Source organism: Schistocerca nitens, chromosome 4, assembly GCF_023898315.1.
Source record: "Schistocerca nitens isolate TAMUIC-IGC-003100 chromosome 4, iqSchNite1.1, whole genome shotgun sequence".
In the NCBI taxonomy this organism is placed as follows: domain Eukaryota; kingdom Metazoa; phylum Arthropoda; class Insecta; order Orthoptera; family Acrididae; genus Schistocerca; species Schistocerca nitens.
In genome coordinates, this window is record NC_064617.1 from 953,665,703 (window position 1) to 953,691,690 (window position 25,988).

The window sequence follows — 25,988 nt, forward strand, 5'->3', positions numbered from 1 at the left end:
GAAACCATGTTGATTACGTATCTATAGATCGTTCCCTTCGAGGTGATTCATAATGTTTGAATACAGTATATGCTCCAAAACCCTACTGCAAACCGACGTCAATGATATAGGTCTGTAGTTCTATGGATTACTCATACTACCCTTCTTAAGCACTGGTGCGACCTGCGCAATTTTCCAATCTGTAGGTACAGATCTATCGGTGAGCGAGCGGTTGTATATGATTGCTAAGTAGGAAGCTATTGTACCAGCGTGATCTGAAAGGAACCTAATCGGTATACAATCTGGACCTGAAGACTTGCCCGTATCAAGCGATTTGAGTTGCTTCGCAACCACTAAGGTATCTACTTCTAAGAAACTCATGCTAGCAGCTGTTCGTGTTTCAAATTCTGGAATATTCCATTCGTCTTCCCTGGTGAAGGAATTTCGGAAAACTGCGTTCAATAACTCCGCTTTAGCGGCACAGTCGTCGGGAACAGTACCATCGGCGCTGCGCAGCGAAGGTATTGACTGCGTCTTGCTGCTTTGTTCTTTACATACGACCAGAATTTCTTCGGATTTTCTACCAAATTTCGAGACAATGTTTCGTTGTGGAACCTATTAAAGGCATCTCGCGTTGAAGTCCGTGCCAAATTTCGCGCGTCTGTAAATTTTAGCCAATCTTCGGGATTTCGCGTTCTTCTGAACTTCGCATGCTTTTTCCGTTGCCTCTGCAACAGCATTCTGACCTGTTTGTAGTCGACAGGGCTTATAGTGTCCATGATGATACCGTATTGGCCCCTACTTCGCTTGTATACATTCATGAACATTTAAAATTGCGCACCACGATGGGAGCAACGGATGAAATGAAATTTATTAGGGTTTACGATACGGATAAACTTTACTACAAAATCAGGACTTGTAAGTAAATACGGTGAGCACAAATGGACCACATCAATAACTAAGTGGACCACCTTCTGCTGCAATACATGCCGCAACACAGACCAACATCGAGCTGATTAGACATCTGGCGTTGTCCTGAAGCAGATAGACATGCAAATCTGAAACAGCCGCCTCCAAATCGTGTATAGAGTGACACGGCGGCACCTGTCGTTTCAGCTGGTCACACACATAGGGGAGAAGCCCCCGGGAGCAGGTCTGCAATGGAAGAGTCGGAACATGACGTAGGAAATGTTGGGCAACTCGAGCTGTACGCGGAAGAGTATTATCTTCCCGGTAAAGTGCCTCTGATAGACCATGTAGGAAAGGTCCCCCAAGGTGTTGAAGAACGTAATCAGTATAATACTGGACCGTTAAAGTTTCACGTATCACAGAAGGTTATGCCCCCAGATCGTTATATCAGCTCTGCTGCTTGGGTCGTCCGACAGCATGTGTGAAGCCGTACTCTTCACCACGTAGCCGCCACACCCGTATGCGGTTACCATCCATCCGCAAAACGAATCGGGATTTATCTGCCTTTGTACCACTATAGCCGGAGTCGTTGGTGTCTCGGTGTTAACGGCAGTACATCACGAGGGCCCTGGATGTCACATACGCATGCGCAAGACATGTGGAAATTGTTTGTGGATTAAGTGGCACCTGTGCATCTGCTTGTATCGTGGAGCGAGCCACTGTAGGATCCCTGCTCTCTTTTCGCACGGTCTTACGATCCTCTCACCTCGTGGTCTTCCAGCTTGTTCCAGATCCGGTACTTCGCATGTGGGTGCCATCTCGTGTCCACTGCTCCCAACAGCGTCTGACGGAACACTCCCAATGATCGACATAGCGAGCCACACGGCGTGTCGACCTGCTTGCGGGTTTCATCTTACCCCCTCTAATACTGGCTTAGCAGTGAAGAATATCGTCTAACATGCCTACCTGGCATTCTGTGTCTACTAACGTTCTCCTCGAGTCGGGATGTGGCCGCCCACGTGTACGACTCGTCTAAAAAAAAAAATGGTTCAAATGGCTCTGAGCACTATGGGACTTAACTGCTGAGGTCATCAGTCCCCTAGAACTTCGAACTACTTAAACCTAACTAAACTAAGGGCCTCACACACATCCATGCCCGAGGCAGGATTCGAACCTGCAACCGTAGCAGTCGCGCGGTTCCGAACTGAAGCGCCTAGAACCGCTCGGCCACTGTGACCGGCACAACTCGTCTACTATACGTCGTTTAAATAGAGCCTACTGTTGATAGCAGCGCCACAGTAGTGTATGTGGGCTTACGCTATGCCACCACGCTTGGATTATTTGTATTTTTTCACAAAGTTTCAAGTTTGTACCCATCTTCATTCTGGGTGTGCTGTTTTCAATGTTCGTCAGTGCACTTTACTTACCGCATCACGAGACCGCAAATAAAGCAGGAGGCATTCAGGGTAGTGGTAGGATGTAATCATAAACTTTCGGTTCTTTAGTGTGTATGTTTGTCCCTCATATATATATATATATATATATATATATATATATATATATATATATATATATATATATATACTCCTGGAAATTGAAATAAGAACACCGTGAATTCATTGTCCCAGGAAGGGGAAACTTTATTGACACATTCCTGGGGTCAGATACATCACATGATCACACTGACAGAACCACAGGCACATAGACACAGGCAACAGAGCATGCACAATGTCGGCAGTGTATATCCACCTTTCGCAGCAATGCAGGCTGCTATTCTCCCATGGAGACGATCGTAGAGATGCTGGATGTAGTCCTGTGGAACGACTTGCCATGCCATTTCCACCTGGCGCCTCATCTGGACCAGCGTTCGTGCTGGACGTCCAGACCGCGTGAGACGACGCTTCATCCAGTCCCAAACATGCTCAATGGGGGACAGATCCGGAGATCTTGCTGGCCAGGGTAGTTGACTTACACCTTCTAGAGCACGTTGGGTGGCACGGGATACATGCGGACGTGCATTGTCCTGTTGGAACAGCAAGTTCCCTTGCCGGTCTAGGAATGGTAGAACGATGGGTTCGATGACGGTTTGGATGTACCGTGCACTATTCAGTGTCCCCTCGACGATCACCAGTGGTGTACGGCCAGTGTAGGAGATCGCTCCCCACACCATGATGCCGGGTGTTGGCCCTGTGTGCCTCGGTCGTATGCAGTCCTGATTGTGGCGCTCACCTGCACGGCGCCAAACACGCATACGACCATCATTGGCACCAAGGCAGAAGCGACTCTCATCGCTGAAGACGACACGTCTCCATTCGTCCCTCCATTCACGCCTGTCGCGACACCACTGGAGGCGGGCTGCACGATGTTGGGGCGTGAGCGGAAGACGGCCTAACGGTGTGCGGGACCGTAGCCCAGCTTCATGGAGACGGTTGCGAATGGTCCTCGCCGATACCCCGGGAGCAACAGTGTCCCTAATTTGCTGGGAAGTGGCGGTGCGGTCCCCTACGGCACTGCGTAGGATCCTACGGTCTTGGCGTGCATCCGTGCGTCGCTGCGGTCCGGTCCCAGGTCGACGGGCACGTGCACCTTCCGCCGACCACTGGCGACAACATCGATGTACTGTGGAGACCTCACGCCCCACGTGTTGAGCAATTCGGCGGTACGTCCACCCGGCCTCCCGCATGCCCACTATACGCCCTCGCTCAAAGTCCGTCAACTGCACATACGGTTCACGTCCACGCTGTCGCGGCATGCTACCAGTGTTAAAGACTGCGATGGAGCTCCGTATGCCACGGCAAACTGGCTGACACTGACGGCGGCGGTGCACAAATGCTGCGCAGCTAGCGCCATTCGACGGCCAACACCGCGTTTCCTGGTGTGTCCGCTGTGCCGTGCGTGTGATCATTGCTTGTACAACCCTCTTGCAGTCCGGAGCAAGTATGGTGGGTCTGACACACCGGTGTCAATGTGTTCTTTTTTCCATTTCCAGGATCGTATATATATATATATATATATATATATATATATATATATATATATATATATATATATGTGTGTGTGTGTGTGTGTATATATCGAAGGGGTTTCTTCTCTTGTATCTTGGTGTATTGTAACACTCATTAAGAACGTATGAAATGCAATATAACGGCACCCAACAATTTTTCGGAGTGTTACTACCTGACTTAATCACAGCATGACAGCGATGAGAGTCTAATTTAGCATTCTTACTCTGTGACGTCACCTGCATTTGTATCTGTTTTAGCCACTTCATCTTCTGGCACTGGGGGCCGAGGGAGGACATCCAGCTAGGCTGCTGTGCTACTGTTCACGGCCGAAAGTAATTACGAACAGAAAGAAGAGCTTAATAGAAATTAGAGAAGGGGGGATTAGAGTCGCGCTTCGTCTGTCATGTCTACCGATGCAGAGAGCAATCCTACAGAACTGGAAGAAGGCGTCTCGTGACAAAATTGTATACGGTTTAACTGAGAGATTGGCTGCTCTGCTCTGGAAGACGATCTCCAAGAAAATGTCAAAGAGGAAGTAACACGTCACAGTAAGAAAGGTCGTAGTTCACCGTCGTGAAGTAAGAGAATTAAGCAGTTTCGCCACCCAGTAAAGAAACTCCTCTCGCTGTGTGCAAGATACACTTGAAAGTACAATGAAGATGATTATTTGATAATATCTAAACAGCTGTTTCCAGAGTTTTTCGAAATTCGCATGTGATAGCAAGGGACACCAAAACAAAAATTACACGTTATTATCGCTGGCCGAGTAGCTTTTCCTGAATGCTGCACTGAACCTCAAACTAAAGCAGATAGATGGTTCAAATGGCTCTGAGCACTATGGGACTCAACTTCTGAGGTCATTAGTCCCCTAGAACTTAGAACTAGTTAAACCTAACTAACCTAAGGACATCACAAACATCCATGCCCGAGGCAGGATTCGAACCTGCGACCGTAGCGGTCTTGCGGTTCCAGACTGCAGCGCCTTTAACCGCACGGCCACTTCGGCCGGCGCAGATAGATGAAACTATTTTTCTGTACAAGGTGATTTTTTCCACCGAGTACAAACTCTAGGGATTGATCGACGAGAGGATAGAGAACAAGAAGAGCCTAATGATAGTATGTCATGAAATGCAGGGTTTCCGTACTAGAGACCATTTATTCAATCATAGACTGAGGTCTAATACGGACTGTACCATGTCGCCATAGTTACAGTATTTGCTGTAAATGGTTTTCATGTGCCACAACGCATCTGTGTAAGCCTCTTTCTCACACGCTCACATTGGCAAGGCTCCATACGAACAGTGTCAAAGTCAGTATGAATGCGCTACTCTAGGGTCTCCACATCTGGAATGGGTTCTCCATACATGATACTTTTGAGATAGCCCATAACCAGAAATTGCAAGGGTTGAGACCCGATGAACGAGTAGCGGTGCAACTGGACCCCCTCGCCCGATCCATCGACGAGTGAAGACACGATTTAGATGCGTCCGGACGTTAAGGGCGAAGTGGCTGGACCGCCACCATGTAGCAGCAACGCAACCCTTCGAATCACCAGTGGCACTTCTTCCAGCAGTGGAGTAAAGTTACCCACAAGAAACACTCATAGTTCCGTCCTGTAAAGCGACATGGAAGGAAGACTGGTCCCAAAATACGGTCGCCGATTATCCTGGCCCACACATTCCGGCTGCACCGATGCTGATGACTCGCTGTCACCACACAATGGGGCTCTGCATACTATTCCACAGGTGCGATCATCTTTGAATAGGATGGATGACACAAATGCCTGGTGAAGAAACCAGTGACAAAACTGCACCCAATGATGGAAAGTCTGTCGCTAGTAATCCCTGAACCCGCTGTAAGTGATAAGGGTAGTAGCAATTTTCATGAAGAGTGTTGCATAGCGTAGTCTGGCCTACCCTTTAATGGCGGGCCAACTGCCTGTTACTGCTAATCACACTTTCCCACAGTTTGTAACAACAACAAAGCTGTACTGTTGTACATATAATAATTTTTTTCTTCTGATTTTCGATAAATTAGTGTAATCGGTGTTATGATTTCATTGCTTTTTGGTTTCATGCCATTATGTTAATGAAACTGTAAACAATATTCGATGTGAATATTAATGTTTATGTCAAATTTCATGCAATATTGCAACAGAATTGAAATGTAAGAAACTTGAAACTATTGTAAGATGTTAAAATTGTAATTGTGCGTCTGGTCCATACATAGGCAATGTGTTACGATATGTAGAATGCAAAACCTCTGGTGAATACCCTGTCTGTAAAGGAGCGGTAAAAGGTGGATGACAGGCGAGCGCGGGAAAATGCACACGGGCGCTGCACGGCATAACGGGCTCAGCAGTCGTAGTCGGAGTTGGGCATTGGTCTGAGTAACACGTTCTGGATCGAGGAGGCTCTCCTGGAAGACGTAGTTTCATTGGGCCTCGGATATGCCGTTCCGACGCCTATACAGCATGGCAAAATTCCATAGGCACTAAATGGAAAGGTATTGCGACGCTATGAAGAAGTAAAGTGCCGATACATCAAGAGCCATTGCTGTGGTTGTATGTGCGCTCTGTGCTTCGCCATCTCGCCGCCTGCCAACCGCCACATCGATACAAACAGGTTGAAACTTTTAGTACTGTATTCGTGTGGACCAGTGTTACTTTTGTTCCATACTACTCAATAACAACTTAAATTTTACCAGAACTGTCCTATCATTTAATTATCCTCACAACTAACCTAGACAGGGTCCTTTGCAAATGTTGTGCAATCCGAGTGTCCCAAGATGAAAAATTAAAGTTTGTGTTAATAATAATTATCTGCAGACCTAGCTATGTTAGAATGATGTTTAAAGATTTGTTTCTGTTAATGAACTAATAGATGAATAACAAAGGTCTGACAAAGTGGGAAGATAATTTTGATATTGATTTAGTAATGAAACTTAATTATTTCGAGACAGATATAATGGTATTTAAATGAGCAGGAAATAAGACAAAAAGAGTAGTAAATCATATATTGGAAATCTTGAGGGCATAATGATTTCAGTAATTAATTGTTTTAATACAGTGATCATAACAGTTTCAGGTTCCCCCCCACCCCCCCTTTTTATTCATTTTATTTCTGAAGTGTTCTAAACTGATTTGACCAGCAAAGTCAAAGCCAAAATAGAAACCAAAATTTATCAGCGTTTCACCTTTATCAAAATTGACATTGTGTGTGTGTTTCGAAAGTGCTATTTCTAGGGTAACCTATGTCCGATTTTAATCAGATCAATAGCCACTACGAAGTTTTGTAGTAAACATTGTAGTGTGGTGTTATGTATTTATGGTTTATTCATATCAGTATAGAAAGTGAATTTATCAGTTCAGTAGATTTTGTGGTTCTAAAATTTACCATATTATGCAGTGTTATTACGTGTTGTTTTGCATGACCGTACATCAACTTGTACAGGGAAGAAACTCAGTTAATGCCTAATTAGGCTGGCGACCGTATAATTAACAAATTGGTAGCATCTTCTGTGTTGTTTCTTGTCCGTCCTGATGTGTAGTTGCATTTCGGACTTACTTGACGCATCATTGTTATTACCGAGTGGGTGTAAGTCTGAATTGCCTCCATTCAGGTACACGCGGTCAATTTCTATACAAAAAATCCTTTCTCATAAGGTGAAGCCCGTCAACTTACCATAGTATAGGCTGTAATGAGTATTGTGTGCCTCACGAGCGCAGCGATTACAAGTGGCGACCGTGACAGGACATCCAGTTGTTGTCGGTCACAAATTAATGTGAATACCGAACAGTGGATGTTCAGTGGCACGAATTGTAATAATATTCAGTAAAGTAAATAGCAGTGAACATCAAGTACGGTAGTGTGGTGTAATTTGCATTCAGTATGGACAAGAACGTAGCCACAGTAGATGTGCCGAGCGTAATGGTAAATGCGGCTGGGAATGACAGGAGTGTACGCGGCCAGATACAGATGGCGTTAGTGGAAGACAGTTGGCGTACATACAATATCACGAACATGTTAACAAGCAGATTGAAATGTCGAGATTGTCTCGAACACAGCAAGGAATAAAACAGGAAGTAGAGGATGACTTTGTAGATGATAGTGGGTATGTGAACGAATCCACTGAGATGTTTGATTCACCACAGATAAAGAAAGAACCGAAAGAAAATTTTAATGTAGGATCGGAACCCACCGATTTCGTAGAACAAAAGAGCGTGAAAATTTTAAGCATGAACGATTTATTTGAACAATTAACCAAACAAATTGCAGGACAGAATGATCAGCTTAAAACACACGTTGATCAGCAGCTCAAAACACAATGTAATCAGCTCAAAACACAGAATGATCAGCTTCAAAAACAAGTCAGTGATCAGGTTAGTCAGCTTAAAACACACGTTGATCAGCAGCTCAAAACACAAAGTAATCAGCTCAAAACACAGAATGATCAGCTTAAAGCACAGGTAGAAGAATAAGGAATTAATATTAGTAAACAAATAGAACAGGTAGAACAAAAAGTGGGTAGTTTAAGCTCTGTAGTAAATACTATGAAATTTGAAATTGACACAATTAACAAAAATATGGATACTATGCAGGGGGAAATTGACAACATTAACAGTAGGTTTGATGTTGAAATTCTCAACGTCCAAGAGAAAGTACAGCCTCTAGTTGAAACAAAAGTAGACGAAAAAGTTTTCGGTCTTAAAACTGAGATCATAAACGAATGTCAACGGGAATATCACAATTGAGATAGGCAGTTTCAGGCACTGAAAGTTACCGGATGTGTACAAAAGTGTGAACAAAATACTTCGAAAATTCAAGGCAAAATTTTCGATCTTGAGAGTAAAATTAAAGATAGGCCTGGTGTTGTCTATAATGGCACACCACTTACGAAGCTATTGGAAGGTGAGGAACGCTTCGATCCCGCCAAGAAACATAACGGATGGCATCCGTTAGATTGCATCAAAAATTGCGAGAGGATGTTTCCTGAACACTTGTCTGGTCAGGAAAAGATAAACGTAGTAATTAGCGCCTTAGCAGGTGACGCTAAGCGCTGGGGAATTAATTTGAATACCGAACAAATGACGTTCGAAGAATTTAAGCAAAAGTTTACGGAAGAATATTGGTCCGAACAAAAACAGGATCATTTGTGGCGCGGGTTTATCATGGCCAAGCTTCATGATAATAGGGGCAGGAATTCTTTGAAAGATTTCTGCGAATATTGGTACCGAAAGTTGACGCATTTAAGAGGGAGAAGATCCGATTCAGAAATCGTATGGGAGCTATATAAAAAGCTTCCAGAAGATTCGAAGAGATACGTGGGAAGCAATCATCGTAGCTTCCAAGCATTTCTCGAAAGGGTCGAAGACGAAGACCACTGGCGCGAAAGTCGTGCCAATAACCAGAGTTTTGGTAACAGAAATAACCGCAATAATGACGAGAGAAATGACGGCGAAGGGTTTCGCGTCAACGTGATACAGAGAGGAAGAGGCAGAGGCAGAGGAAGAGGGGGTTATCCAGGTCGCGGTAGAGGGTACACCGCGCAAAATAATAACGACGCAGGAAACTGATTTCCGCGAACGTTGCGGGCCAAACGGAAGCGGACAGTATATACCGGCCCCGATTTAAGAAAAGTTACCGGACCGACAGTAAAGTTATGAGACAGGTTAGAGACAGGCGTGGAACGACATAACGTGTTGTTGCGAAACAAGCGTCAGGTGCAAGCGCGGATGAGTCATCTTCGCTGCGCAGAGTGCTACATGTTAACAGGCGAGTGGAGCATCAGAGGGCAACGGCCCAGCCTAGCAGAACAGATATTCAGAGAGAAGCAGCTAGCAAGGCGGCTGCATTAGGTACGAACATTGCCATAAGAGCTGGTGAATACATTACTAGTGGTAATTCCGTGGCGAAGGAAATAGTGGATGGAACAGTGGATACACAGAGAGGTGCGGTTAGCAGTGTTTGCAATGAAGTAAATGGCGAGAATGAATTAGCAGAAGTAACTGGTTGGCGTGTACAGATCGACGATCTGTACAAAGGCCTCAAGCAATGTGAGTGGGAGGATTGTAAGAAGGAGTATGAGGCAAGGAGGTTAATTAGTGGAAAAGGAAATAGTAGGGACGTCGATAAGGTGACGTGGCCCAAATTTGAAAAGGAGAGAGTAAATAGCGCCGCGCAAAGTACGCGTGCTGCCGATAGGACGAAGGTTAAAGATAGGAAGGAATTGGAGGATGAAATCCTGAGCATTGACGAGGAAGTAACTTCTGTTAACGATCCGCCAACAGTACGCGCTGCTACCGAAAGGCACCGTGGGGAAGGGGCAGGTAATTACCTACGAGTAACGGAAGTCCACGAGGATTACACTAAATATGAAGTAACAGTGGATGTGAGTAAAGCCGATAATGAGGCCGTTTTGCCAAAAGAAGATACTGAGTTAAAATCAAAGCCTGATGAAAATGCAGAGGAAGAACTTAGTGCCTGTCTCAGAAAAGCTTTTATGTTAGAACCTGAAAGCGATCCAGAATGGTCGGATTCGGACGATAGTTCAGATGACGAATATTTCGGTACTAGTGAAAATAATGGGAATAGAGCTAATTGCGATATTGTACCTACTGATGACGAAGTTTCAAAACAAAACCCAGATGTTGAGACTGAACACAGAAAGAAAGAGCCACCTGATGACTCAGTGTTTATTTTGCAAAGAATTCAAGTAAGCAAAGACTTTGAGCTCCAGAAAGCGAGAAAGCCAACAGATATAAATAATTCACAGATCAGGAACGTATCTTGGGACGATGTCATAGTCGACCAAGGTGCGTTGCAAAACAGGAAGGGGCATGATTTAGAGTCTGGGGCAGATTTATATCGGATTTTGAGAATATCATGAACACCGTACATCATGAAACTACTGGGTTCCCACCGGAAGAAATTTTGTTAGGCAGCAGAAGTAAAAGTTTAATTGAGGGAAAACTAGTTTCCACCTTGTACAAGCTGGGGGTTGAGTCAAAAGAAAGAATTAGTCAGAAAAAGGGCAAAGCAAAAAGCTGAATCTAAACCTAAAAGACATGATAAAAGCCTGAAAGTTTCAAAATTTAAAATTGGGGATTATATTCTTTTAAAAACCCACGAAAAATCTAGTGAACTGAACCATGAAATTTCCAAATTTAAATACATTTATAATGGACCATATATAATGCAGAACATTCCACATGATAATGCTTACTACCTGATCTACCCAAAATCCAAGAGACCTTTAGGTGTAAGAAACGTGGTGGACCTGAAACTGTATGTTCCTAGGAGTGAGTGACCTCAGTACAATCAGAAAGCAATTTGCAGTAAATGTGATGTATCCTATGCTGAAACTATTTTATTCCAAATGTAACAAATATTTTTAAATATATGCGTACCAAGATCAGTGTACTAATGTACTTATGTGAGTTTCACATTACCAAATGTACTATAAATGTAAAGATATATGGAGAAAATGGTTGAAAAGAAAAAGCAAATGCTGCAAGCCAGATAAAAGATGGGACTGCCAAAAACCAAAGTGGGCAGTATATGAGTCATAATATAAAGGACAGCCAAAATCAAAGAGGGCAGATAAATAGTCAATGGAGAATTGTAAGTGTGGTACAGGTGATGTGGTAAAATGATGCGAAATGGACTGCCCAAATCTGAATAATAGGCAGCAAATTTATGTAGTGAATTTTTTAAATATTATTGTGTGTTGATTAGTAAATAAGGAAATGGACTGCCATTCAATGCAAGCAGCAACAAATTATTTTATAGTATATATAGGTATTTGTATCTGCTTTTGTAGTTAAGTGTTAGTGTTCCAAATTTTGAATTTATTTTTCTGAGAAATCTAATAATGATAAGTAATTTGCTATTTAAATCATGTTCTGATAGGAGGTTGGACTGTGCCAAAGGCACTTAAGTAAATGATAGGTAAATGTTCTCGATATATTAAAAAGTATAGACCTCTATAATGTGCGAGGAAGGAAGTTTAGTGATACAAAAATTTTATGATGGCACATTCATTCAAAAATTCAGAACCCCTGTATAAATATAAAGTTCAGTGTTCCCATCAAATTTGCACTTATTGAAATTTACTAAAAACAGGGGCATGTGTAACAACAACAACGCTGTACTATTGTATATATAATAATTTTTTCTTCTGATTTTCGATAAATTAGTGTAATCGGTGTTCTGATTTCATGTCTTTTTTGTTTCATGCCATTATTTTAAAGAAACTGTAAACAATTTTCGATGTGAATATTAATGTTTATGTCAAATTTCAAGCAATATTATAACAGAATTGAAATGTAAGAAACTTGAAACTATTGTAAGATGTTAAAATTGTAATTGTGCGTCTGGTCCATACATAGGCAATGTGTTAGGATATGTAGAATGCAAAACCTCTGGTGAATACCCTGTCTGTAAGGGAGCGGTAAAAGGTGGATGGCAGGCGAGCGCGGGAAAATGCACACGGGCGCTGCACGGCATAACGGGCTCAGCAGTCATAGACGGAGTTGGGCATTGGTCTGAGTAACACGTTCTGGATCGAGGAGGCTCTCCTGGAAGACGTAGTTTCATTGGGCCTCGGATATGCCGTTCCGACGCCTATACAGCATGGCAAAATTCCATAGGCGCTAAATGGAAAAGTATTGCGACGCTATGAAGAAGTAAAGTGCCGATACATCAAGAGCCATTACTGTGGTTGTAAGTGCGCTCTGTGCTTCGCCATCTCGCCGCCTGCCAACCGCCACATCGATACAAACAGGTTGAAACTTTTAGTACTGTATTCGTGTGGACCAGTGTTACTTTTGTTCCATACTACTCAATAACAACTTAAATTTTACCAGAACTGTCCTATCATTTAATTATCCTCACAACTAACCTAGACAGGGTCCTTTCCGAATGTTGTGCAATCCGAGTGTCTCAAGATGAAAAATTAAAGTTTGTGTTAATAATAATTATCTGCAGACCTAGCTATGTTAGAATGATGTTTAAAGATTTTTTTTGTTAATGAACTAATAGACGAATAACAAAGGTCTGACAAAGTGGGAAGATAATTTTGATATTGATTTAGTAATGAAACTTAATTATTTCGAGACAGATATAATGGTATTTAAATGAGCAGGAAATAAGACAAAAAGAGTAGTAAATCATATATTGGAAATCTTGAGGGCATAATGATTTCAGTAATTAATTGTTTTAATACAGTGATCATAACAGTTTCAGGGTCCCCCCCCCCCTTTTATTCATTTGAATTCTGAAGTGTTCTAAACTGATTTGAACAGCAAAGCCAAAACAGAAACCAAAATTTATTGGTAGCATCTTCTGTGTTGTTTCTTGTCCGTCCTGACGTGTAGTTGCAATTCGGACTTACTTGACGTATCATTGTTATTACCGAGTGGGTGTAAGTCTGATTTGCCTCCATTCAGGTACACGCGGTCAATTTCTATACAAAAACTCCTTTCTCATAAGGTGAAGCACGTCAACTTACCATAGTACAGGCTGTAAGGAGTATTGTGTGCCCCACGAGCGCAGCGATTACAAGTTCTGGTGTCCGAACATGTCGTGTACGTTTTTCATGATTTCCTTCTTCCTAAAACGACATTGTCTCAGACAAACGGTGAAATATTGTCGCAAACTGTGCTGCGGTAGTTCTCTACGGGGATACTCTCCTGATACGATCTTACTGCCCGCCGCTCGTTCCTATTTGCCTCTCCGTAAATAAACACCATGTCGGTAAGCTCTCGATTCGAATACGGAACCAAAGTGTACAACGCTGTATCACATTCACTACATAGCGAATTCAGCAAGGGAAGTTGTAAGGTGTCAGGCAAATCCAACACCTTCCATGAAAACCCTGACATGATAAGCAAATCCAGTAGTATGTCACATAGCTCCGAATAAATCGTGACATTAAATTAACCAAAGTAATACGAGTAACGAATGAGCAAATGGAATACCACAGACTAACACAAGAATGCCTAAATGCATGTCATACCTTCCGACCGTTAGACAGACGCAGTTCCGAGGGGAGAAACGAGAACAGAAGCCGAGAGCAGAACCGTGTTAAGCTAGAAGGCCCTACGATAAGGGACGGACACCCACGTCGCCAGCTAACCGCCAGAACCACCCCCCAGCCCATGTTAAAAGCTAGAGCCCCCCAGAGGAACAGTATAGATCTTACGATAACACTAAAAGGGCCACACCAGCCGCAAGTTTTAGTGTGAGACTTTTTCGCGTCTCTGTTACGTTGCAAACTTTAAAAACATTGCCCCACCACAAAGTATAACGTTTCTCATTGGATAGAATTTTTATAGGCAGAGCGTAAGGTTAACATTGAGACCCTGATTGGTCAGATGAAAACACAGCCAGATAGTTTTTTTTAAACCAACTTCGGTAAATTGTAGTAAGGAGAAGTTAGAAAAGAGTTGCTTCGGAGACGGCGAGCTGTATGGAGCTGCGCCGGCCGCCGCCCCCTGACGAACACCGACAAGGTAGTGAACGCATGCAATGCCGCATTTTTGAGCGCATAAGGCTTCACTCAGAACTGCAGAAGTCTCATCTGTTACATCCCCTTTTTACATAATACTAGTGTCGATCGTCAGTTGAAGCTCATGGTATTCAAGTTTGCTACGTAAGTTAAAATCTGAAATGCAATGATTTTTCTGTTATATAATTATTGAGAAGCCACATCAGCCACTGTAATTTACGACAATTTAGAAAAGTAATTAAAGATAATTGAGGGTCACTGTAGGCCATTTTGATAGTTTTCTCTTTTGTGAAACTTAATTTAAACCTAGATTATAGATGTGATATGGCATAGCTCATCCTTCGATCCATTGTAGAACTTGGAAACCCATTCAGGGAATATTCGTTCACATTTTTGTTGAAAGCAGTTTGTTTTTATCATACTGTATTAAAGCATTTCATTTTATCAATAGTGCAATTTACGAGGGCAGTTCAATAAGTAATGCAACACATTTTTTTTCTCGGCCAATTTTGGTTGAAAAAACCGGAAATTTCTTGTGGAATATTTTCAAACATTCCCGCTTCGTCTCGTGTAGTTTCATTGACTTCCGACAGGTGGCAGCGCTGTACGGAGCTGTTAAAATGGCGTCTGTAACGGATGTGCGTTGCAAACAACGGGCAGTGATCGAGTTTCTTTTGGCGGAAAACCAGGGCATCTCAGATATTCATAGGCGCTTGCAGAATGTCTACGGTGATTTGGCAGTGGACAAAAGCACGGTGAGTCGCTGGGCAAAGCGTGTGTCATCATCGCCGCAAGGTCAAGCAAGACTGTCTGATCTCCCGCGTGCGGGCCGGCCGTGCACAGCTGTGACTCCTGCAATGGCGGAGCGTGCGAACACACTCGTTCGAGATGATCGACGGATCACCATCAAACAACTCAGTGCTCAACTTGACATCTCTATTGGTAGTGCTGTCACAATTGTTTACCAGTTGGGATATTCAAAGGTTTGTTCCCGCTGGGTCCCTCGTTGTCTAACCGAACACCATAAAGAGCAAAGGAGAACCATCTGTGCGGAATTGCTTGCTCGTCATGTCGCTGAGGGTGACAATTTCTTGTCAAAGATTGTTACAGGCGATGAAACATGGGTTCATCACTTCAAACCTGAAACAAAACGGCAATCAATGGAGTGGCGCCACACCCACTCCCCTACCAAGAAAAAGTTTAAAGCCATACCCTCAGTCGGTAAAGTCATGGTTACAGTCTTCTGGGACGCTGAAGGGGTTATTCTGTTCGATGTCCTTCCCCATGGTCAAATGATCAACTCTGAAGTGTATTGTGCTACTCTTCAGAAATTGAAGAAACGACTTCAGCGTGTTCGTAGGCACAAAAATCTGAACGAACTTCTCCTTCTTCATGACAACGCAAGACCTCACACAAGTCTTCGCACCCGAGAGGAGCTCACAAAACTTCAGCGGACTGTTCTTCCTCATGCACCCTACAGCCCCGATCTCGCACCGTCGGATTTCCATATGTTTGGCCCAATGAAGGACGCAATCCGTGGGAGGCACTACGCGGATGATGAAGAAGTTATTGATGCAGTACGACGTTGGCTCCGACATCGACCAGTGGAATGGTACCGTGCAGGCATACAGGCCCTCATTTCAAGGTGGCGTAAGGCCGTAGCATTGAATGGAGATTACGTTGAAAAATAGTGTTGTGTAGCTAAAAGATTGGGGAATAACCTGGTGTATTTCAATGCTGAATAAATCAACCCCTGTTTCAGAAAAAAATGTGTTGCATTACTTGTTGAACTGCCCTCGTATAAACAATGTTTTGTGAGTAGAATAAAATTTCCAATGGTAAACTTAACTGCTTTTTCGACATTATTTTACCAGCTAACTAAAAATAGGAAAGCCTTGAACCCCTTCCACTAAATTTAGTTAGTATTAAGATTCTTTTACAGGGAGTGCAGTGGAGATGACGCTATAATCATTAAGTATTTGGTTATATCATCGCTAGTCTCACTGAACTCTTCTGAACTCTGCATGTCATGTGTGGTCTGGCGTCTCCTTACCAGCAACAGGTCCCAGGTTCAAACTAGTCAATTCCCTAAAAAACACGCTCAGAGCGTCGTTGCGCGAAAGTGGTAGGGAGACACGACATAGAACAACGGACACCAGGCAGAATGTTAGAAAGTGAATAGGACACAACATTACCAATTACTGTGGCAGGAGAGGGTGCTAGGGCATGATGTATGAGGAACAGTACGACCCTCTAGCAGGAAACCATGCATACTGTAACCGTGGCTGCATCGTACAGCGCGTATTAACAGCAGTCTCAGTAACAAAGTACGATTGAATAAGTAGACTGTAGCACGGAAACCATGCATTTCCGGACATAACTTCTCCCCGTGCGAGCCCGGGTGTTAGAATAGGACCGAGGTAGTCCTGACTGTCCTAAGAGATGACTAAAAGGAGTCTCGCGCCTTTCGGCGTTTATGTGATGGTCCGTTGTAGGATTTGACCTCCACTTTTCAAAATTTTCCAGAAGAGCGAGCCAGTCCTCCATCTCTTGAGCGAAGACACCATCCTGTCCTGGGTGCGATTTCCTCCACCCACCATGCAGAGTCGTTTTCTGCGACGACGATTACCACGGAATTCTTTGCACTTCATATCCAGCACGGTAGCCAGTCCGTTGTGGTGGGGCCGACATGTGCCCTGTTGGTTGTAGCCCCCCTGACTACACAGGGGTCGCTCTGCTGATGTCTAAAATGCCAATCTCAAAAGCCATGGACACTGGTTCAGCATACGAGTTTCACAATGATGAAAACGAAAAAAGGCTCATACCTCTTTAAGCACCCATTTTAGAACCCATGTTTACGGGACATTTTCCCTTGTTTTGGTCCATACTGCGTCCTCCAAATACATGGAAACCAAACTGCTGTTTGTAGAATAGATGTTTTTCACAGTATCGAAGATGGACAAGTGACTATAGCTCATACCTGTTATAGTGTGCATTTTAGAGCCCAAGTTAACTACACTTTTTTTCTTGTTTTGTTCCATACTACCGCCCCTGAAATTTGTCTACCCTACAGTCTTAGTAACAACAGCACCGGTAGACGTATTCCACTGTCAGAGGTGTCAGAACGATTTTGGCTTATAACTGTTGACTTTGCCCTTTCCGGACCATGGCTATTATTTCAAATTCATACGTGTTCCCTACTCCATCGTCCCTGAAAGTCTGTATCATCATCAGGGAATTAACCTGTATGCAGGATGTCACAAAAAAAAGTATGTACTCTTTGAAACTGATTCTGTCTTTAAGTAAAGCAGATAAGAATAATCTTTTTTGTGAATAATAATTCTAAAGAAAGAGAAAAACTTACCCACTATTTCATTTTGTTGTAGGACTGGAAACAAACATGGCGAACCAAATTTTGTAAGTAGTTCATCAATACATGTGAAGAATATGAACGTTTGTAAGATCTAATGTTTTGATCGGATGGCGAGACCTTTAAGCTTAACTGAATAATGAACTGCCAAATTACGCGTACTGCGCCAACGAAAATTCATGCATTACTGTTGAAATACATGTTAATCTACCAGAAGTATTAGTCCGATGTTGTCTGTCGCCTCGAGGGTTAATCACGCTGTGCTTCTCTGAAGCGACTGCTACAGATGACTCTGGCATTGAAATGTGGCACATTAGAACTCGAAGTCTAACGACATATGACAGCGATGGTTATTACATTCAACAGGATTGGGCACCGCCTCACTTTTATGTTGATGTGAGAGTATTTCCCAGTCAGACATTTACTTAGAGATGCATAGGACGATGAGGAAGTTCTGTAACCTATCCCGTGATGACTGGGTGTTGTGTGATGTACTTAGGTTAGTTAGGTTTAAGTAGTTCTAAGTTCTAGGGGACTGATGACCTTAGATGTTAAGTCTCATAGTGCTCAGAGCCATTTTGTTTTGTAACCTATCCAGCTCAGTCACCGGATTCAACCCCTGTAGATATTTGTCGCTAGACTACTATAAAAATGGTTCAAATGGCTCTGAGCACTATGGGACTCAACTGCTGTGGTCATAAGTCCCCTAGAACTTAGAACTACTTAAACCTAACTAACCTAAGGACAGCACACAACACCCAGCCATCACGAGGCAGAGAAAATCCCTGACCCCGCCGGGAATCGAACCCGGGAACCCGGGCGTGGGAAGCGAGAACGCTACCGCACGACCACGAGATGCGGGCTAGACTACTATAAAGAGAATAATATATGTCACAAAGCGACAAACAACAGATGATGTAACAGCACAAATTGAGAAACCTACGAAGGAAGCAAGCAAGTTTAGGGCTGAACGTCCCGCCGACATCATGCTCATTACAGACGGAGCACGAGCTCTGTTTGCTTCAAGGGTGGGGAAGGAAATCGACCATGCCCTTTCAAAGGTGCCATCCCAGCATTTGCCTGGAGCGATTTGGAGATATCACGGGAACACAAATCAGGCTGGCCGGACACGGGTTTGAACCGTCGTCCTACCGAATACGAGTTCAGTGTGTTAACCACTGCGCCACATCGTCGGTTAGCTAGTCTCTGACGCCTCCATTACACACGACACAATTGGTATGCTGTTTTAAGTCATTGTCGCCGATGACTACAGCGGAAGGTGGTCATTTCGAGAATCTACGAGCTTAGGTTGAAACGTAATTTGTATGAGACTAAAGACTTCTAGTTTCTATCCGCTGTAATTAAAGAGATATTCAGTTTCAATTAGCTTATGCAGTATTTCGCGACACCCTGCATGAGGTAGATTTGCTAATGAAGACGCTACAAGTACAGGCGGAAGGAGCAAGCACAGCAGACGGAAGATCAAGTGCGTCAGAATTGCAGATAATATAATACTACCTGGGGATAATACAGTATTTCTTCAAAGAACACTATTCAGACTTGAAGAATTGCAATAATACGCCAAAAAACAAATTTACGTGACGAGACTGCATGGCAAAGAAGATATGAAGTGGAAAATATCAGAAACTCAAATCAAGCAGGTTTCTCAGTGGACATATATGGGGCACATGCTAACTTTAACTGGACAAATGGAAAAGAAATAAAACTTGGAATTCCAATGACCAAACAAAATTTCCAGAAAAATAAAATCTTGTTATATAGTAAAATGAGATTGGAGCTAATAAAAATATTGATTAAATATTTTATGTGGAGTGATTACCTATACCGCTGTGAAAACTGAACACTGAAGTAGGGAGAAAGAGAGAAATCTGAAGCTTTGGAGATGCAGGTTTGGAGGAGAATGGAGAAATAGAAAAGAGCAGATAAAGTGAAGAACAGTGAAGAAATAGAATTTGTAAAGAAACGAGGAACTCTTGTAAACCTGGACAAGAAAACGAAGGCAAACTGATTGGGACATACATTGCGAGTAAAAGTTATATCAAGTATCGAACGTACAAGAGAAGAAGAAAATATCAAGAAGAAAAAGCATTATGAATGAAATGAAAAGAAGAAGTTATCAGATCATGAAGCAGCTGGCCCGGAATACAACGAGAATGAGTCTGCTACGGCGTCAGCAATCTACCTGCTTTCAAAACATCTTACGAAGATGCAATAGGTGTGAACAAGCAATAACCTTGTCAGTTAAAATTACATAAGACGGAATGCAATTTTGCGTTTAAGTACAGAAGAATAATGCGCAAATGAGATCAAAAACTAAACATAATTATGTAATTTAGAAGAAAAATGTTGAATAGTATGTTCAACAATGCAATAAATTGTAATATACTTCCGCGTTATGCTTTGCAACAAGGTAAACCAAAGTTATTGTGAGGCTGAAGGTATCATAAAACGCAGCAATGTCGTCTAACGAGTTAAATTTTTTTGCCCTTACCCTAAATTTCATCATAGCAGGTTTGTATGGTAAGACACTTGAGTAACAGTGAAAAGAATGTGGTAGATATCAATGTAATAAAGAACAGAGACTGGCTGCATTATTACAAGGATTTGTGGACTGATGAAATGAACACAGAAAATGATGAAGATCTTTAAACAAATCTAGATCATCTTGAATTCCAAGAATTAGAAAATGCTCTCAAATATACAAAGAACCGAAAGGCAGTAGGAAGCGATGGCATTAACAGAGAACTAATAAAATATTCTCCAGTAGCATTTAAAACAATTTTCCTCAGATTTTTTAATCTTTGCTGGATAACAAAGGAAATACCAAAAGAATGGAACATCTTACTTATAAAACCAACATTTAAAACAGGAGACAGATCAAAACCAGAAAATTATAGGGACATATCACTATCAAATACAGCGTATAAAGTCTATGCTAGAACAATAACGGAAAGACTAAAACCCGTAATGGAGACCTGCTGTCAGGAGAACAAACTGGATTCAGAAAAGTGAGAACCTGTACAGACAACATTTTTATGCTACAGCGAATTATAGAAAAACATAAGGAATACAATACAGAAACACACATCCTTTTCGTCGATTATGTAAAGGCCTTTGATAAAGTAAATGGACAGCTATGATGAGAAATTTTTATAAGAAAAGGTATACCAATACACATTATACAGGTAGTTCAAAAGATTTATGCTAATACAAGAATCCAAATAATTGAAAATAATGAAAAAACAACAAAGGTTATTAATTTAGGAGTTCGACAAGGTTTCAGAATCTCTCCACTGCTTTTTAATATATACATTGACGACATTATATGGCAATGGAGAATGAAACTGAAGTACTATACATTTAACTTCAACCAGAAAGATTACATTTGACTTCGTTATTCGCAGATGACCAAGTGTTAATTACGAATAATGAAAGTGGACTGCAGATAGCTGCCTATGTTCCATACCAAACATGCCAGATATGTTATATGTCAATATCAATACATAAAACAAAAGCCATGACTTTCTGTGGAAAAAATCCAGTAAGAACAAAAATAAATGTAGACAGAAAGATTATAGAGGAAGTAGATAGATTCAAATTTCTAGGAACTATGCTGTGTACAGGGGAGACCTAGATAAAAAAAATAAAATTTAGAAATTTAACTACTTTAATGGCTCTATCAGAAGAGCCTTCCATCGTAAAGTACGAACAGAAATATATCTAAAGTTTTATAAAGTTATGTCAGAACCAACATTACTATATGGAAGTGAAACTTGGGTAATGAAAAAGAAAGATAACATAAGATTACAATCCAATGAAATGAAATTCCTCAGGCACATAGCAGTATACACAATGCTAGACTACGAAAGAAAAACAGATATGAGGAAGGAATTAAATATTTTCCAAAAAAACATTAAGATTGACGAATACCGACAAGAATGGGTATCCCATCTGCTACGAATGGACAAATCAAGATAACCACTACATTTTTGGCGATATACTCAGGAAGGTAAAAGATGCATTGGAAGACCTGCAAAACGATTGAAGGACCAGGTGTAGCTGCAACAGGCTGATGGAAAACTAATGCATGACGAAAGAAGAAGAAGAAGAAGAAGAAGAGGAAGAGGATGATCTGCTGCGTTGTCGATTAATGGCGTCACTTTAAATGGCGTTTGTTTCAACTGACAATAACGTTCGTCTTTAGGTACGGAATAATTAACGAACCAGTCCTCAAGAAGGGAATCTGTCATCCAAGATTTAGCATTCGACTTCCAAATCATTGGCAAGCCATATATAGATGTATTTTTCAAAGCTTTTCGATTTTCTAAGTGCTGAACGAAAAATGGTTAAAATCACCAGCTGCATTATCGTCAATCGTCTTTGTCCATCGATCTTTGGCGGATTTAAAATCTGGAAAGGGAAAGTTTCTCTTAACACGCAATAAAAGTCCTTTTATGCCTGTTGTTCTGGAACAGAAGAACTTCATCTACGTTGAATATAATTTGGCCGGTGTAGCCATTGTCTTCTATAATTGTCTCGAGTTTTTCCGGATAGAGCGACGCAGTCCTTGCCGTCTCTAAGTTTTCTGTGATGCTATGCCTGTTACAACGATAGTGATTGGTTAAACCAACAGTTATTAGTTTTAAAGATTTTGTCTTTGTCCGTCTCCTCAGCTTCTTCTTTTTATCTTTCAAAAATCTGCTTAGCTTGTGGGGACACAGTGTTCTGATTAGATGGACAAATTTTGACTCGTACTTAATTATCAAACCGTAATATGAACATTTTTTCCATCTGAGCGGTAATACCATGACGTTTAAGAATGATATTTGAATTCAAAGACTGAGCATTTTTCACAGCTTCGAGAATTTTTTCTTTACCTTTTATAACTGTTCTGAGTGTAGATTCCGATAGAGGAAAATTCTTTGACAACTGACAAATTTTAATTCTTGAATCGAAGTCTTTGATAATATTAAGTTTACATTCCAAAGGCAATGATTTTCTTTTCATGCAAAAAAATGAGTTCTGCTTCTTTGGGAAGGCATAGTTAGAATCTGTCAATCAAGACAGCTCCATAAATAGAACGATTCCGCACGAAACACTTCCGAAACTGTCGTGGGCCGAGTGGGGTAATAGAGGGATGCAGCGCTCAGACAGACGAACTGTGTAACTACGGATATGCGTAAAGCGTGGTAGCGTAAGTTGGAGTGTTACTATATTTCAGTTCTGATACGTGGAGGTATGGGAAAACTTAACCAAAACTTAAGGTAAGCAGAGCTCAAAGGCTGCAGGGAGTGAAAGCGTAGACCCAAATTAATTTTATTAATCATTAAAAAACACTTGTTCACTGGTACAAATATATATATATATATATATATATATATATATATATATATATATATATATATATATATATATATATATATATATATATATATACATCACAAAACACAATAAAAAATTTTAAACTCCAGGCCTGAAGGGCCGCTGAACATTCAAAACAGTAATGTCAGAATGACAACCTTAAGATTCAACATAAGGAGATAATCACGGTCTGAAGGACCCAACACCTTTGATTAATTATTGACCAATACAATAAGATACTGAAAGGAATAACTTTAATCATTCGGCCCGAAGGGCCAGTCAAATATAACCACAAATGCTGTTTTAATAATGCTACAAGAATGCAAAACCAACATTTAATTTACTTCGTCGAAAGAAGCAGTAAAGACCAAACGACAAATTCATATACCAAGGGTTTTTTTTTATGAAACAAGCTAACAAGATTAAATTAATAACCAAAAAGGGTAGTGACATCACCACTCGGCCTGAAGGGCCTGAATATCAGTAGCAATAAATATTTGAGAGTGGTTGAAGTTAGTGAGTTGGCACTTAAAACCAGCCTGTGCTCCTCACCACTAGGAAAAATTTACAATCAGCTGTGCTAGGACTGCCTGCTTTAGCAATATGGCACAGACCAGCAGAACAGCTAGAAACTTCACCATCGTGGCGAATCGTCCCCATAGGGCATGACAGCAACTCTCTATAGCACATAAAATAAAAATTACTAAAGTCTGAAACAAATGGTTCGAAATATACCGCCTATCTATTCAGGAACTGTTCATGACGCCCACTGGCTTTCGTAAATCTTCGACTTAGTAAATGTGACGGCCAGTACTAAATAATAATACCACTCAACAAATTGTAAAATACAAGATCGTTATTGCACTTGGGTCAGAATAAAATTTCAACCACAGATAATATTTTAGGTTCAGTTATTAAGTCACAGAGAGTTAACACTTGACAATATAACAGCAGATCATTGAATCAGGCCGGCCGGAGTGGCCGAGCGGTTCTGGACGCTACAGTCAGGAACCCCGCGACCGCTGCGGTCGCAGGTTCGAATCCTGCCTCGGGCATGGATGTGTGTGATGTCCTTAGGTTAGTTAGGTTTAAGTAGTTCTAAGTTCTAGGGGACTGATGACCTCAGCAGTTGAGTCCCATAGTGCTCAGAGCCATTTGGACCATTTTTTTGAACCATTGAATCGGGATTTCGGGCACGCCTGAGCCTACTAAAATTGCGAAACACCATGGCACACGACGTTAGAGCAAACCACACCCGACGACACGGGCAGAAATTGAGTGAGACACATCAAGTCAAGAAATTCTCACCGTTAGTCCAAGAGGCAGACAAGCATTGGGCGACAGGTTGCAACCAGCCCCAACTCGAGTTGTGTCAATCGCCCCAGTTCCGCCATAGCAACGCGGACACGCCGCGTCAACAGTTGCCACGCCGAGCTTCCTTATCACACAGCCCGTCCAGAACGACTGCCGCCGTCCCGAGTACACACGCTCGTAGCAATCATGTGCGTTCCCGCAACATTGCGCTGCCACATAACCGGAAACTAAACTCCCCGTCTCACTCCAGCAGCAGCAGCACTCGATACTCTCGTCGTCAGCAGGTCTCTCCCCAGAACGCAGCACCCTCCGAAATTTAAAAGCAAACGGACCAATCGCGGCAGAGCAAAGCCAAGGCTCGGAAGACGTCACACCACACCTAGGCAAAGATGAAGATGATACGTTTCAAGTTCAGTAGCTACTGAAAGAGGCACAACAGACGCAGGGCGTCATTTATTTCAGACGATCAGGAGACTGCGTTGAGAGTGCTAGGAAGTGGAGCAGCTGGAAGAGGATCGGCCGGGGCAGCGATAACGAATGCCGCGCCCTTCACACCCGGATGCCCGCCACTCAGTACTCCCGGGAACCCTTCGCTTGGCGCCTCGCTACCCGCATCACGTTCCACGCTGCTGCCTACGTCGACACTTCGCCGAAACGACTTCTGCCGCCGACGCAGCTCTTGAGAGGGATTGTCGCTTCCGATATCACTCGCGAAGGAACGTTGGACCGACAGAATCCTTGCCATATGCAGAAAAGCAGTGTATCAACATCCGAAACAACTACACATTTTTAAGAGATACATTTTGTCATCTATTTCGTAAAATATTTTCTGATTTATGAGTAAATGTGACATTTACACCAGAAAAGTTATAGATAAAATAAGCATGGTGAGTCAAAATTCGTTGAACACCTTCATAATTTGGAAGATTAAAGGCAAAATGGAAATGTGATGATGGGAACATAGGTTAGATGTGGGGCCGCAACTTTTGGAGTGAATGTCATTCATTGCCGCCATCTTGAAATCCGCCATTTTAGATTCAAGTCATTTTTTAAATGTGAAGGGGGGTGTATGACACATCAAATAACACTCATTTGAGCTCTGGAACTTAGTGGTATAATTAGTTTTGTGTATCTTGTACAGTTTAGAAGTTATTAATGTAGTTGTGGCAACTACAGTTGTGGATTGCAAGGGATGGACAACACGAAGAACATCTGTTGTAGCAGTCGGTATGAAGGTAAATTTCCCAACTTTGAACATTAATAACCTCTAAACTGTACAAGATAGACAAAAACAAATTACACCACTCGATTTCAGAGCTCAAATGAGTGCTATTTGATGTGTCATACACCCCCCTTCCCGTTGAAAAAAAATGACTTGAATCCAAAATGGCGGATTTCAAGATGGCGGCCATGAATGACATTCACTCCAAAAATTGCGGCTCCATGTCAAATCTATGTTCCCATCATCACACTTCAATTTTCCCTTTAATCTTCCCTGTATATATAAACGAGGGTTAGGA